Below are 14,921 nucleotides of genomic sequence, written 5' to 3'. Positions count from 1 at the left end.
CTGTGCACGGGGTGGGAACGCGCAGGTGCACAGGCCCTGTGAACTCTAGTCGGCAGCTAAATGTAAAGACCAAGACAGGCATCTCCCATGGCGGGCCCCAGATTCGCACCAGTGTCTTCCGGTACTGGCCTCATTGACCTCTTCCCCAGCAGTCTGTCCTGTCCCGCAATCCACACTCGCACAAATGCAGAATTTGCAAGGACTTCTACTCAGTTGATTTGTTTAACCTCTTACTTAACCACCGCAGTCAGTCCTTAACTTCACAATGTATGTATATGTGTGTGCACACATACAGATACATATGTATATATATGTTGAACTCCGAACAGCGTTATTTGGGAAGGCTTTGATTTTACTTCAGATAATTGGTGTATGTAAAATGGCAACTGAGCATCACATTTATATATACAGTTTAAAAATTGTTCCAAGGTGTTTTTAAATTGGACCAAGTATTTTCCCGAGTCCTTTTAAAAGTGATTGTTAAATTTTCTAGATTCCAAATAGTAAGATAGTAAGATGTTAAAGAGGAACCTAAAGCCTATGGAAGAATCAAGTGTTTTAATTTCTGACTTTAATAAATTAAATATTGGTGTTTTTAAAAAATTGACCTAATATATATTAATTTTAGAATATAAAGGTCACCTTAAGAATTCATGCAAACACAGCCTCACATTTTACATTTGATCAGTAGCATAGTTAAAGGGCAATAACTATTTCTTCTTTGACTTTGTGCTCATTTTCTAACCCAGTATGTTCCTGCTTGCCGTTCAGTATCTTCCTCCTTATTGATGCTATATGAATGAAGCTCCCAGGAGATTGGCTGGCAATCTCTTCAGCATGGTGCTACTATACCCTTCACAGCTATCTGTCCTCTCCCTGCTGTGACTCTATGTTGCAAAGAGAGACTTGTGTTGTTACTCCTCCTTACATCAATGGGAGCACTGTTCTTCCCTGTATATAAAGGGAAGGCTTTATGCACCCTGCTTTACGCAATGTATTTCCAGTGTCTGAGGACTGTAATGATTCAGCCCAAAATCCAGGGGCACATCAGGCCTTATCATCTACAGTGCTATCCCAGAGTTTATAATATAGGTATGAAGATTTACTGTGGCACTGAACCATACATCTAGTAAACTGATATCTGTATTGCTATCTGATAAAACAAAGCAAACTAAATTAAATTGTTTTCTCCGTAAGAACTCTAAGATTTTTGAAAGAATGCAACTGATGTCCCCTGAAATCTTTACTCTGCGCTAAAAGATCAAAGAATTCTGTTTCCTTTCCTTACATCATTGCTCTGGGTTACTTCCCCTGGGCTATACCTCAGATGAATTCAGAAAAGTAGTTTCTGTTCAGTACAGTGGGACTCTCCCCTCTTGTGACACTATTTCTTTTAATACAGCTGAGGATGGCAGCAGATGGGCTATAGCATTAAACACTGCCAGATGTTTTGTGGCTTATATTCTGAGAGTCATCACTGCTACTCATTTCATACTTCTAAATAGAAGTGTACTCATAAATAGCTGAGCTGCAGTTCTAACAGGTCACAGTTCTCTTGTGCCCTTAGAACTCTCTATTTTTACCCCAAATCATGGACAAATATGGCAAATCTAGTTTATGTCCTGGATCTGAGAAAATATCTCTGCCTTCTCTCATACTGAACAGCGATCATTTTATACCTTATAACTTCTAACATTATCTTTCTATTTCCCCTTATATAAACAACCTTTGCTGGGTTCTATTTTTATATGAGGCAATGCTTTTTTCTAAATATGTTATCTTTTTAGTCCCTAAAAGATGTCTTAAAACAGCTCCTAGGACAAATGTCCTTGGAAAAAATGGACATATTTACACTTTAAAACAATTTTTTAGCTTAACCAAATGAAAACATATGTGCAGAAACTATTGACTTATTTGATTGTAAGTTACATTAATATCCAGGTGGCTGGAAAAGCAATGAGCCACCTTAAAATTACACATCTTAGCTATATTAACTATACATTTGATAGTTTCAAATGATGTCTGAAAACTTTTCAGAGAGCCCTTGACAAAGTTATTTATCATAAATTACTAAAAATACTCATAGAAGGTATGCTTTGTCTTTTCTCCTAACTACTTTCCCCTCCTTATGCTATAAAGCAGGATGGTGGTTGTCTTAGCAATGTCAAAAGGCTGCAGAGTATAGACATTATATGATTTTAATAATACCACAAAATAGTCTGAGTAACTTTTTTGGATAATATTTTCAAATCATTATGTAATTGTACTCAGTACAAAATATGAGATTCATTTTCCTACAAGGTCAATTAAATACTCAATTAAAAGTTACTCCCGCATGTCCTCCTCCCATAGCCATCAGTGCAAATTCTCTAGGGTCATCATCTCTCCACGGATTTGTACATCGTACAGAATCATTCATGCGTACTGTATTCAAAATGGCTTTAAAATATTAAAAGTTCCATTTTACAATTTCTTCTGCTCAGTGATCAGTGTGGTGAATCTCCTTCATTGTGACAAAGGTCATAAAGTTTTTTCATTCTTCAAAGTGCCTGATTCTGTGGGTTGTGGCAGGGAGGAAGGAGTGAAGGGAAGAGCAGGTCATGAAAAAGAAATGGGGGTACAGTCAGCATCAGGAGTGTGACACGATGATATTTAGGAAAACCTACACAAATTTTCCCTCATTCTGGATATTTCTTTCTAACCTCTGACTACAGCTTACTCAGTTAGATGGCCAATGTGCCTAACTCAGCAGAAATGGAAAGATAGGGATATAGAAATAAACAAATTTTGCCTTCATAATTTCAAACATCTAAGTTCAGAGGAATAGAAATAATTTTTATTCAGAGTCAATATATTTAGAAGTTATAATCAGTAGGAAAAAATTAATAGCTTCCCTCCTATCTTTTCACCTTCCAAAATGAAAAAAAAAGTGCTCTGATTTGTGGGGAGACTAGTGATAGAGGAAGTGTGAAGAGTGGGAAAGGACTGTCAGGGATTGGAAATTGGGAAGGAGGACCCAACCTGGAATGAACAATAGACAGTAACAGAGACTAGTACAGATTACCAATGTAAAGGGGTGGTTTTGTTATCTTATGGTTAGTAAATGGTGAAGATTTAAAACAAACTCCATGTTGGACGAGTCTGCCCCAAGTAAAACCTTCTATTTTACATTTAATCAGGCAAAATTCAGTAGAACTATAAGGACCAATTGAAAGTGGAAAAAGGTAACACATGTATCTCAGAAACCATCAATTCAAAGAATTGGGTAAAGGATGCACATAACCCAACACCAGCTTTATGGTAATACATCTATTATATATGTGCCCAGATAAGAAAAATAAAATTTATTTTCAAGCACTTGCAGAAATTTACACAAACATGAATTAAAGCAAAAATAAAGTTTCAGGTTTCTACAAAACTGCTATACAGGAGCCAGAAACAAATTAAAGTAAAATAGTATTAAAAAAATCATGGAAACAACCTAAGTGTCCATCAACAGAGGACTGGATAAATACGTTGTGATATATTTATACAATGGAATACTATTCAGCCATAAAAAGAATAAAATAATGCCATTTATAGCAACATGGATGTTCCTGGAGAATGTCATTCTAAGTGAAGTAAGCCAGAAAGAGAAAGAAAAATACCATATGAGATCACTCATATGTGGAATCTAAAAACAAACAAGCAAAAAAAAAAAAACCATAAATACAAAACAGAAACAGACTCATAGACATAGCATACAAACTTGTGGTTGCCAAGGGGGTGAGGGGTGGGAAGGGACAGAATGAGATTTCAAAATCTGTAGATACTGACAGGCATATGTAGAATAGATAAACAAGATTATACTGTATAGCACAGGAAATACATACAAGATCTTGTGGTAGCTCACAGCGAAAAAAATGTGACAATGAATATATGTATGTTCACGTATAACTGAAAAATTGTGCTCTACAAAAAAATTTGTAGATACTGACAGGCATATGCAGAATAGATAAACAAGATTATACTACATAGCACAGGGAAATATATACAAGATCTTGTGGTAGCTCCCAGTGGAAAAAAAATGTGACAATGAATATATGTATGTTCATGTATAACTGAAAAATTGTGTTCTACGCTGGAATTTGACACAACATTGTAAAATGACTATAACTCAACAGAAAATGTTAAAAAAACAAAAAAACCATATTGTACACTTTAAACATACACAATTTTATCTGTCAATTATACCTAAACAAACTTGGAAAAAGATTAAATAAAGGTAAAAATAAAATAATACACCTATCAACATTCTAGGAATAAATATAAAAATGTAGATAACATGAAAAATATTCTAGGGAAATATATATCAGCAAAGTGGCCCATTAAGAGTAAAATCATAAAATCAAAGAGTAGTTAAATTTCTTCAATCACAAAGATATAAAACCTACTAAACTTTTTTAAAAAGCTAATTTCAATTGTATAAAAATTACTCTAAAACACAGAACAGAAAATAAAAATTTCTAATTTTCTGAGTTTATCAATGACTGTGGCCCCCACGACAGAAAAGCACAAGAAAGTAAAATGTCTATTAATCACACTTATAAATGTAGAAGGAAAAATTCTAAACAGAGTATAAGCAAATCACAACCAACACTTAATTATAATAATGTCATCATGACCAATGGTTTAATCTGAAGATTGTAAGGATGGCTCAACTAAAGAAAATTTACCAACAAAGTTAGTTCACAAAAAAAGAAAAAACTATCTAAATGAATATGTCAATATACCACTGAATGATATCCAGCAATAATTCATGATAAAAAAGTATTTTGGCAAACAACTTTCATAAATGTACTTATAGCAAATATATGTACAGTATAAGATGCAAAGTCTAGAATAATTTACATTAAATTCATAAATTTAAAAAATCACCTGTTATCACCACTACTAATCAACTTTGTCCTAAAGGTTCTAGCCACTGCAATAAGATGAGAGAAAAGTGGAGAATGGATGTAAAAGTTGGTAAGTATGAAATAAAATATTATTTGCAGAGGATATGATCATCTATATAACCAATTCAAGATAGTCGACTGAAAATTATAACTAAAGAGAGAATTCAAAAGTGCTTAAATACACACACACACACACACACACACAAATTAATGGTATAATGGTTACTAGAATATGTGTAAAAAACGAGAAGTGTAAAAAAAAAAAAGCTAGTTCTTAACATCAACACTTACTTTCCTGAAAATAGGACTGTGAAATTTGAAATGGGGACATTTGGATGTACTTGAATAAAGCTGAGAATATGAATTTTAAAATTACCTCAGGTCATGTTCGCCAGCTGAAGCCTCCTTTCCGCTCTCCAGTCTGAAGAAGCCAGCCACTCCCGGATCAAGGGGAAAAAAAAAAACTGCACAGTGTGTCTGGGCGGGACTTCCGGTCTCCGGGTATTTGCACACCCTCCTTTTTGGTTCCGGGTGATCCAGAATCGTGGACGCGAGCGTCGAGCGTCGGGTCGCGGCAGCGTCGAGCGTCGGGTCGAGGCAGCGTCGAGCGTCGGGTCGAGGCAGCGCCGAGCGTCGGGTCGAGGCGACGCGGCAGCGTCGCCGCCGGCTCGTCCGCACCACGGAGCAGAGGAGAGTTTCGTGATCGGGGACCTACCTCCGCCTTTGGGAGTTACCTCGGTGCTTTGTCGGAGCCGTGATACTCCAGTTCCAGCTTAATGTAAGTGAGACTCCGTGCCCCTGACTGTGACGGAGACGACCACGCCGGGCCTTTGTTCGCCGGTGCCCACGTGCCGGTGTTCTCCGGCGCCCACAAGGGCGCGCCCTCTAGGGGCCTTGGTACTGTAACAATGGCTGAGGAAGAAGCACAGATAGACGCCTTCTGGCGCAGTTTTGCCTTTGAGGATGTGTACATCTCCTTCACCGGAGAGGAGTGGGAGATACTTGATGATAATCAGAAACGCCTGTACTGTAATTTGATGATGGAGACCTTTGCGCAAGTGATGTCACTGGGACTTGCAGTTTCCAGAAACCATATAATTTCCCAACGGGAGCCAGAGCGAGAGCCTGTGGTTCCTAACAGGGCAGACATGGCTCCAACCGAGGCAGACGTGATCCGGGAGAGCCCAGGCCCTAATTGTAGCCATAATGTGGAGAATAACGATGCCTCTTCTGAGGAGGGCACTTCTATAAAAATATCAGATGTGCGAACGCTGCAGGTGGGTGCTTCCGTTCAAAACAGCCACCCATGTGATATGTGTGACCCAATATTGAAAGACATTTTCTGTCTGACTGGGGAGCAGGAAACATCCCCTGCGCTGCAACCATATTCATGTGAGTCATGTGGGAGAACCTTCTGGTTCAGTACAAACCTTGCCCAGACCCCAAGGCAGCAGAGTGGAGAGACAGTCCCTAAAATGGAGAAGGGCCAGCCCTCCTCTGTGAAAAGCTGCAGATGCCATGCATTAGAGACGGCTTGTACCTCCAGAGAGGGTGAGGAGGACTCCTTGGCCAGCCCGGGACTTGTCCAGATCCATGCCACTCACAATTCGGAGGAACCATACGGGAGTTCTGGGTGTGCCGAGGACTTTCACACTGAACAGATGGATTACCAGTGCAGTGGAAGTGGGGAAGATTTTAGCCACAAAGAGGAGAATTTTCAGACCCAGGCAATCCCCATGAGAGAAAAAACTTATGACTGCAGCCATTGTGGGCAAGTATTTAGTGACAATTCCTACTTGCTATTGCACAAGGAGACTCACAGCAGCGCAACACGTTATAAGTGTAATGACTGTGGGACATTTTTTTGCTGCAACTCCAACCTCAGAACACACCAGAGAACTCACCCAGGATCAAAGTCTTTTGACTGTGCTGAATGTGGGAAATCCTTTAGCAGAAAATCCTACATTGCTCACCACCAGAGAATACACACTGGCGCAAGACCTTATGAGTGTAACCAATGTGGGAAAGCCTTTAGCCGCAAAGACACACTTACTCAGCACCAGAAAACTCACAGTGGAGACAGGCCCCTTAAATGCAGCACTTGTGGGAAAGGATTTATCCGTAAAGATGCACTCGCTCAGCACGAGAAAATCCACACTAGAGAGAAGTCTGTGTGTGATGAATGTGGGAAATCCTTTAGCCACAGTTCCTACCTTAAAATACATAAGACAACTCACAGTGGAACAAGGCCTTATGTGTGCAATGAATGTGGGAAAACCTACATCAGTGGGCACCACCTTAATCAACACAAGAAAGTTCATACCACAGTAAAGACTACGGATGAAGTGAACGTGGGAGATTCTATAACAATTCCAGGCTCATCTAACTCCAGAGACTTAACACCGGAGCAAGGCATAGGTTCAGTGAATGTGGAAGAGCCTCTGGAAGACTCTCCCACCTTGCCTGGCAAATAAAAATTCACATTGAAGAAAGACCTCATGAGTGTAGCAGTTTTGGTGCTCCTTTGCCTCATCTTTTAAGTTTATTTAGCACCAGAACCTTCACACTAGAGAGAGGTCTCAAGAGAGCAAGGGACGCGCTTTCTCCTTGCTCCATATAGTATGACTCATAAAAGAGAAAAACTCTGCAAGTAGCATTCAAGATGGAAACAACAACCAGAAGTTGAACTTCGTACATCCAGTATTCACATTGGGAAGATAACTTCAAGTACTAGGTATGTGGGGAGCTTTCAGGAGCTACTTTACATTTTAAAACCTTTGCAGGGCCTTCCCATGGCCCAAGGTGTATCATTGCCAGTGTCTGTTGCAGAAACTATCCCACCTCTACCAGCAGTTGGGCCCCCATACTGTGTATTTGTTACCCCAGTGTACTCAGGGGCGGCAGACTTCTGCTATCTCTTCTGCTTCCTGGAGGGAATCGTGAGTGATCTGAACTGATGGGGATCCTCATTCCCTACCCACTGGTGGTTTCAGTATGGACATGATCCAGCTCCTGCCGGAAAGATCTGACCTAGAATCTGCTGCAATTTTTCCAAAGGTTTCTGTTTTCCATGGACAGTATTGACTCTGTATGAGCTAGCTGAGATGGATTTCTCTGACTTCCAAATCATGCAACCTTGGAACTGCCTGCAACACACTGATATGGTTTGTGCGATGATAAAAAACCTTATTGTAAAAACCTTTGTTCTGTTCACTGTGTGGGGTTGATTGAGAAAAAAGATGGGCTTTCGGGAAACAGGGCTCACTGAGCTCATTTCTTGCCTTCACACCTCCAAGGTTGTTGATTGCTTTCCATAGTTAGGAACAAAACTAGGACTATGGGCTGAGCTAAAATGTAAGCAATACAGTAGGCACCAGCCACATATGATTATTGAGCACTTGAAATAAGCTTAGCTATGCCAAAGGTATAAAATTCGCACTGAATTTCCAAGACATAGTATGTATGTATAAAGGTATAAACTGTGTTTTTCTACTTTCTCAAGTTTTAAGCCTTAACATTTAGTAGAGCTAACTGATAAATATTGTTTTACTTAGAAATCCTAAAGTAGGTTTGACTATGTCTTATTTAGAGAAAAAACAACTTTCAAAAAAAGTTAAAGTACATGTTTTAGATTTTTTTAAAAGCGTAATATAGAAAGACTGTATACAGAAACATTGAATAGTGGGGAGTATTGGAGGTTGTGGCAAACTAGAAGTTATGGGTCTGCTCTGAAGGGTATACACAAATATCATGTGATTGTGGCGTTGTGGGTTAAAGATGTACAGAAATTCTCAGGACCTGCAGATCTCTTTGTCTCCTGCAATTGAGGTCAGTGTCAAAACAAAGAATCTAAAGGTTTCCTAGATTTCTGTACTTCCTTATGGCTATCACTGCACAGGCAGAGAAGAGAGATTCTCTGTAGTTTTGGATGGGTCTTGTGACCCAGCCAGTGTTTGGGTGATCATTGTCTTAATTGTTCTCCAGTTTTTGCTTCTACTGAGGCAGGGCTGACCCCACCAAGATATGGGAAGTGGAAGATGGTTGAGTTGATAAAGGATTGGCTGATTTTACAAAACAAATGGGAGATCCAGATTTTTAGGTTAGAACCATTTTATCTCATAACAGCTTTATTGGTATATAATTAGAATACAATAAACTGCACTTACTTAAATTGAAAATTTGATGAATTTTCACATAGGTATATACCTATACTACCATCACAACATTTAAGGTAATGAACATATCATTACCCCCAGAAGTTTTCTTATGCCCCTTAATAATCACTAATCCACATGCAGCTGTTGATTTGTTTTATTTCATAATAGATTGGTTTGCATTTTCTAGAATTTTACATAAATAATACAGTATTGACTTATATTTTTCCTGGTAATGAACATATCATTACCCCCAGAAGTTTTCTTATGCCCCTTAATAATCACTAATCCACATGCAGCTGTTGATTTGTTTTATTTCATAATAGATTGGTTTGCATTTTCTAGAATTTTACATAAATAATACAGTATTGACTTTTATATTTTTCCTGGTAATGAACATATCATTACCCCCAAAAGTTTTCTTATGCCCCTTAATAATCACTAATCCACATGCAGCTGTTGATTTGTTTTATTTCATAATAGATTGGTTTGCATTTTCTAGAATTTTACATAAATAATACAGTACTGACTTTTATATTTTTCCTGGTAATGAACATATCATTACCCCCAAAAGTTTTCTTATGCCCCTTAATAATCATTAATCCACATGCAGCTGTTGATTTGTTTTATTTCATAATAGATTGGTTTGCATTTTCTAGAATTTTACATAAATAATACAGTATTGACTTTTATATTTTTCCTGGTAATGAACATATCATTACCCCCAAAAGTTTTCTTATGCCCCTTAATAATCACTAATCCACATGCAGCTGTTGATTTGTTTTATTTCATAATAGATTGGTTTGCATTTTCTAGAATTTTACATAAATAATACAGTATTGACTTTTATATTTTTCCTGGTAATGAACATATCATTACCCCCAAAAGTTTTCTTATGCCCCTTAATTATGACTAATCCACATGCAGCTGTTGATTTGTTTTATTTCATAATAGATTGGTTTGCATTTTCTAGAATTTTACATAAATAATACAGTATTGACTTTTATATTTTTCCTGGTAATGAACATATCATTACCCCCAGAAGTTTTCTTATGCCCCTTAATTATGACTAATCCACATGCAGCTGTTGATTTGTTTTATTTCATAATAGAAGTTTGCATTTTCTAGAATTTTACATAAATAATACAGTATTGACTTTTATATTTTTCCTATCTTTCAGTAAGCATAATTGTTTTGAGAGTATTTACTGTTGTTAAGAATGTCAATTGGTTATTCCTTTTTGTTGCTGTGTAATATTTCATTGTGTATGGATGTAATACAGTTGTTTATCAATTGTTGATGGACATTGAGGTTGTTTCTGGTTTCTGGTTATTAAAAATAAAGCTTATCTGGAGCAAAAAGAAATTTTTTTTAATGACTTCACAGAGGCAGTTGCCTTGCAAAAGAAACTCAGTTCCTCAGGAGCAAACCTCACTTCCCATATTGCCTCCACGTTGCCCTTGAAGAGTTGGGTTCCAGCACGGCCCAGGGGAGAATGTGAAGATCTGGGGAGAAAATAGCACCAATATCCAACATAATGGCAAGTTCTTGCTAATTTGTGTAAGCAAGTAATCAGGAGGTATTGTGGGAATAGATTTTAAGTTTGCTGGACCAAGGAGAATAGAGCATAAGATTAAATCAGGTAAAATTTATCAAGATGGTAAACTTACTTGAGATTTGGCATTTAATAGACAGGGTGAAGCAGCTGGAAGTGGATCTAACAGTTTAATAAAGTCTGAATTGAATGGTTCAAATGCCCCAGAATTTCCTTGGGATAATTTTTCTGTATCACAGAGGTACGACTTCTGCAAATTACATTTACAAGTTTTCTTGTCCTCAGCCTTCCATGTAGGTTCAGCTACAGAGAGGCACTTAAGGGAGACTGAAGGACCAGAAGTGGAGAGAATCCAGGTTTCTTCTCCCTGTGTGCTTCAGCTGGCTTCTCTGGCAATGTCTGCATCTCCTTCTTTGCTCCAGTTGCCTTCCCAGACAGTCCTGCCATGGTTCTAACATTTACCAAGTGATCCTGGGCCCTGCACACCAGTAATACCTCCCTAGCTTTGTCTCTCTAGCCTAGAGGTGATAACTGCTTCTTGCTAATACTAATCCCTGTGTTCCCTCACTTCCCCCCCAGTTTTGGGTTCCCAAGAAATTTATCAACTGAGTAGCCAACTCCCAGAATTAAACTCCCATTTAAATACTTCTTTAAACTACTTTTTTCTTAAGTCCTATTTTTTTTCTGATTATACCCTAACTAGCAAAAAAAAAAAAAAAACAACAAAAAAACCTATGCTGAAAGAATGGGAGGAAGAGGGTAAGTGTGTGAGTAAGAAATATGGGAACTGAATATTCCTTAGTCATGGTTTCTGCAGAAGACATCTTATTCAAAAGGCAGTCGAAGAGAATTTAATGAAATGACTATAGAGTTAAGGGAAGGATTAATGAACCCAGTAGAAATGGTGGTGCACCCAGAGACTAACAATAGTAGGAAGCTATTCTGCTCTTACAAAAGAAGGCAAGGAAGCGAGCAGGGATCCTGGAAGTGGCAAGACCTGAAACTGTGGGAAAGGGCCCCCCAGTAGGAGTTGTGGCCATCAGTAGGGGAACAGAGCCACTATTAAAGTGCAGTCTGGTAAGGAAGGATCATCAGGGAGGGGGAATCGACACCTGACCTTTCTCTGCTCCTAACCTTAGATCTCCTGCCAATACCTGTCATTGGCAAAATGCAAATGCTAAGCAAAGTTCAGGGAGGCTCTGGCGATCCAGTCCATAGAGGTCATCCTCCCAAGGCATAGAACAGAGCAGAGACAGGCAGAGATTGGATCTAAGGGAACAAATAGAGATTGAGCAGCATACCTAATTTCAGAACTGAAAGTCGACTGCATTTGCTAAAATCAATAAATCAAGAAATAGCTGTGAAAGTGTATGTCTAGAGAAAAACACGCTGTTTTCCTTTATTCACACACAATACTTCTGACACCAGATGTGTGAGTTTTTTCCCACACTGACCAATTCTCCAAACCAGCTGAGTGTCCTGCAATTCAATTCAATTCTGATACTAACTGGAGTTTGCACAGACCCCACAGGTCAAGGGTTCAGTCCCACATGACTGTCCCCCCACTTCAAATGCCAATCACAAGTAGTAGGTCCCCAGGTTACTCATACTTCTGTCTGACTTGGCTACAAATCAGAGATTTATATGACCCTCTTCTCGGGTTTGATAATTTATTGGAATGGCTCACAGAACCTGGGAAAACAGTTTCACTTACTATTGCTGATTTATTACAAAAGGATATTTTAAAAGATACAAATGTACAGCCAGATGAACAGATGCATGGGCAAGGTCTGGAAGGGCCTTGAGCATAGGAGCTTCTGTCCCCATGAAGCTGGGGTGTGTCACCCTCCCATCATGTAGATGTGTTCACAAACCTGGAAGCTCCCCAAGCCCCATATTTTTGGGATTTTTATGGAGGCTTCATCATGTAGGCACAGTTGATCCTTAACTCAGTCTCCAGACAATTGGGGTTAGATCTGAAAGTTCCAAACTTCTTATCATGGCTTGGTCTTTCCAGTTGCCAGCCCCCATCCTGAAGTTATTCAGGAACCCACCAAGAATTACCTCATTATAACCAGAATGCTCCTGTCACCCAGGACATTCCAAGTGATTCGAGAGCTCCATGTGAGGAACTGGGGTTAAAGACCAAATATTAAAACAAAAGATGTACCTAGTTCTTATCACTTAGGAAATTCAGAGGGTTTTAGGACCTCTGCTAGGAAATGGGGACAGAGACCAATATATATTTTTATATTATTTCACAGTAAATTATGTATAAAAATAATACAGCTAAAAGACTTGAAAATGATCACTTCTGAGAGTGAAATGCAACTGTAGGAGAGGAGGTTTTTTTCAAATAACGAACGTGTGTGTGTGTATGTATGTATACATATTGTTTTGTCAGCCTATTAATAGCCAGTGTTGTGGCTGAACCAGCCCTTGTGGTTCCTATTGTAATTGCAAGACACCCTTCAAAAATAACCATCAGGAAACTGAAAAAAAAAAAAAGGTTTATTGCTTACAGGTCCTGGAAATTACATGGCATACCTGGGGTCACACAGTGAGGTTGCAGGTAGAGAGAAAGAGAGCAGGGATCTGGGGTTCTGGTTTTATTGGAGTCGAGGGTGGGGGCCCAGGGGTTCACCAGCTCACTGTTTATTGGTGTATTTAAAACATAAGAGCGAGAATTTAAAGCACTGGAAGAGAAAAAAACAACTGTCCCACATGGTCAGTTATCAAAATTAACCAAGATTGCTGAAGCAAGGGAGCAGAAGGGGGGCAATACAAGTAAGCGACCTGCCTGACTCTTTAGTCATGTGGCAGGCAATATGTTTATCAGAGATGGCCATCTTTGAAGCGAATGCCTCTTTGAAGTGGATGCCTAGGCAAAGTTTTAAGTCAGGCACTTGCATTACAAAAAAGGAAAAATATAACTGCCAGGGCTTCACACTATATAAACACATCTATGAAATCACATCATGCAATTAAACTAAAAATAAAATTATTAGAACAAATAGAGTGAAAACACTTTTGTGTCAATATGTATAGGAAGAATTTACATGTCAAAGGCTGTTTGAGTATATTTGTGTACGTATGTGGATATGTGTACAAACTGAAAAGAGTAAATAGCTGTTTTTTACTGATGTATAGTTGATTTACAATGTTGTGTTAGTTTCTGGTGTATAGCAGAGTGATTCAGATACATACATATTCCTTTCAGATTCTTTTACGTTATAGGTTATTATAAGATATTGAATATAGTTCCCTGTGCTATACAGTAGGACCTTGTTGTTTATCTATTTTATATATAGTAATGTGTATCTGTTAATCCTAAGCTCCTAATTTATCCTTCCCCTCCCTTTCTGCTTTGGTAATAATAAGTTTATTTTCTATGTCTGTGAGTCTGTTTGTGTTTTGTAAATAAGTTCATTTGTGTCATTTTTTTAGACTCCACAAGTAAGTGATATATGATATTTGTCCTTCTCTATCTGACTTACTTCACTTAGTATGATAATCTCTATGTCCCATCCATGTTGCTGCAAATGGCATTATTTTGTTCTTTTTTATGGCCAAGTAATATTCTATTGTATGTATATACCACATCTTCTTTATCCAGTCATCTGTCGATGGACATTTAGGTTGTGTCCATGTCTTGGATATTGTAAATAGTGCTGCTATGAATATTGGCATGCATGTATCTTTTCAAATTAGAGTTTTCTCTGGATATGTACCTAGGAGTAAGATTGCTGGATCATATGGTTAACTCTGAAGCTGGAGAGATGGGGACATTTTTTGAATGATGAAATATTATCAAAAATCAAGGAGGATATAGAGAAAACTGGGTTAAGAGCACAAGTATGGAACTAAAACTTCTTCTAACAGCAGCAAAGGGGAGGTAAAGATTAATATTCGTGCAGATTATGGATAAATTGGAGACCAGACATTGAGAAATTTCTTATCTGAACATGTCCATTTACGTGATAGATGTTATATTCACCAGCTGAGAGTGAAGGAAAATGGGTAGAATGGGATGTAAAGACAGTCAAGAAATTGTGCAGTAGCTGAGATGGAGATAGAGTGAGCATTTATCTTCCAAAATGGGACACATTTGACAGCGTGTTAGCTTCCTGTGACTGTTGTAACAAATTACCATAAACTTGGTTTGGTTAAAAAAGAAAACAGAAATTTTTTCTCTCTTCAATTCTGGAAGCCTGAAGTCCTATATCAGTGTCACTGGATTGAAATCGAGGTGTAGGCAGAGCCATACTCCCTCCA

This window comes from Vicugna pacos, chromosome X, assembly GCF_048564905.1.
Source record: "Vicugna pacos chromosome X, VicPac4, whole genome shotgun sequence".
Classification (NCBI taxonomy): domain Eukaryota; kingdom Metazoa; phylum Chordata; class Mammalia; order Artiodactyla; family Camelidae; genus Vicugna; species Vicugna pacos.
The sequence above is the reverse complement of the archived record's forward strand: the minus strand, read 5'-3'. Positions refer to the sequence as shown.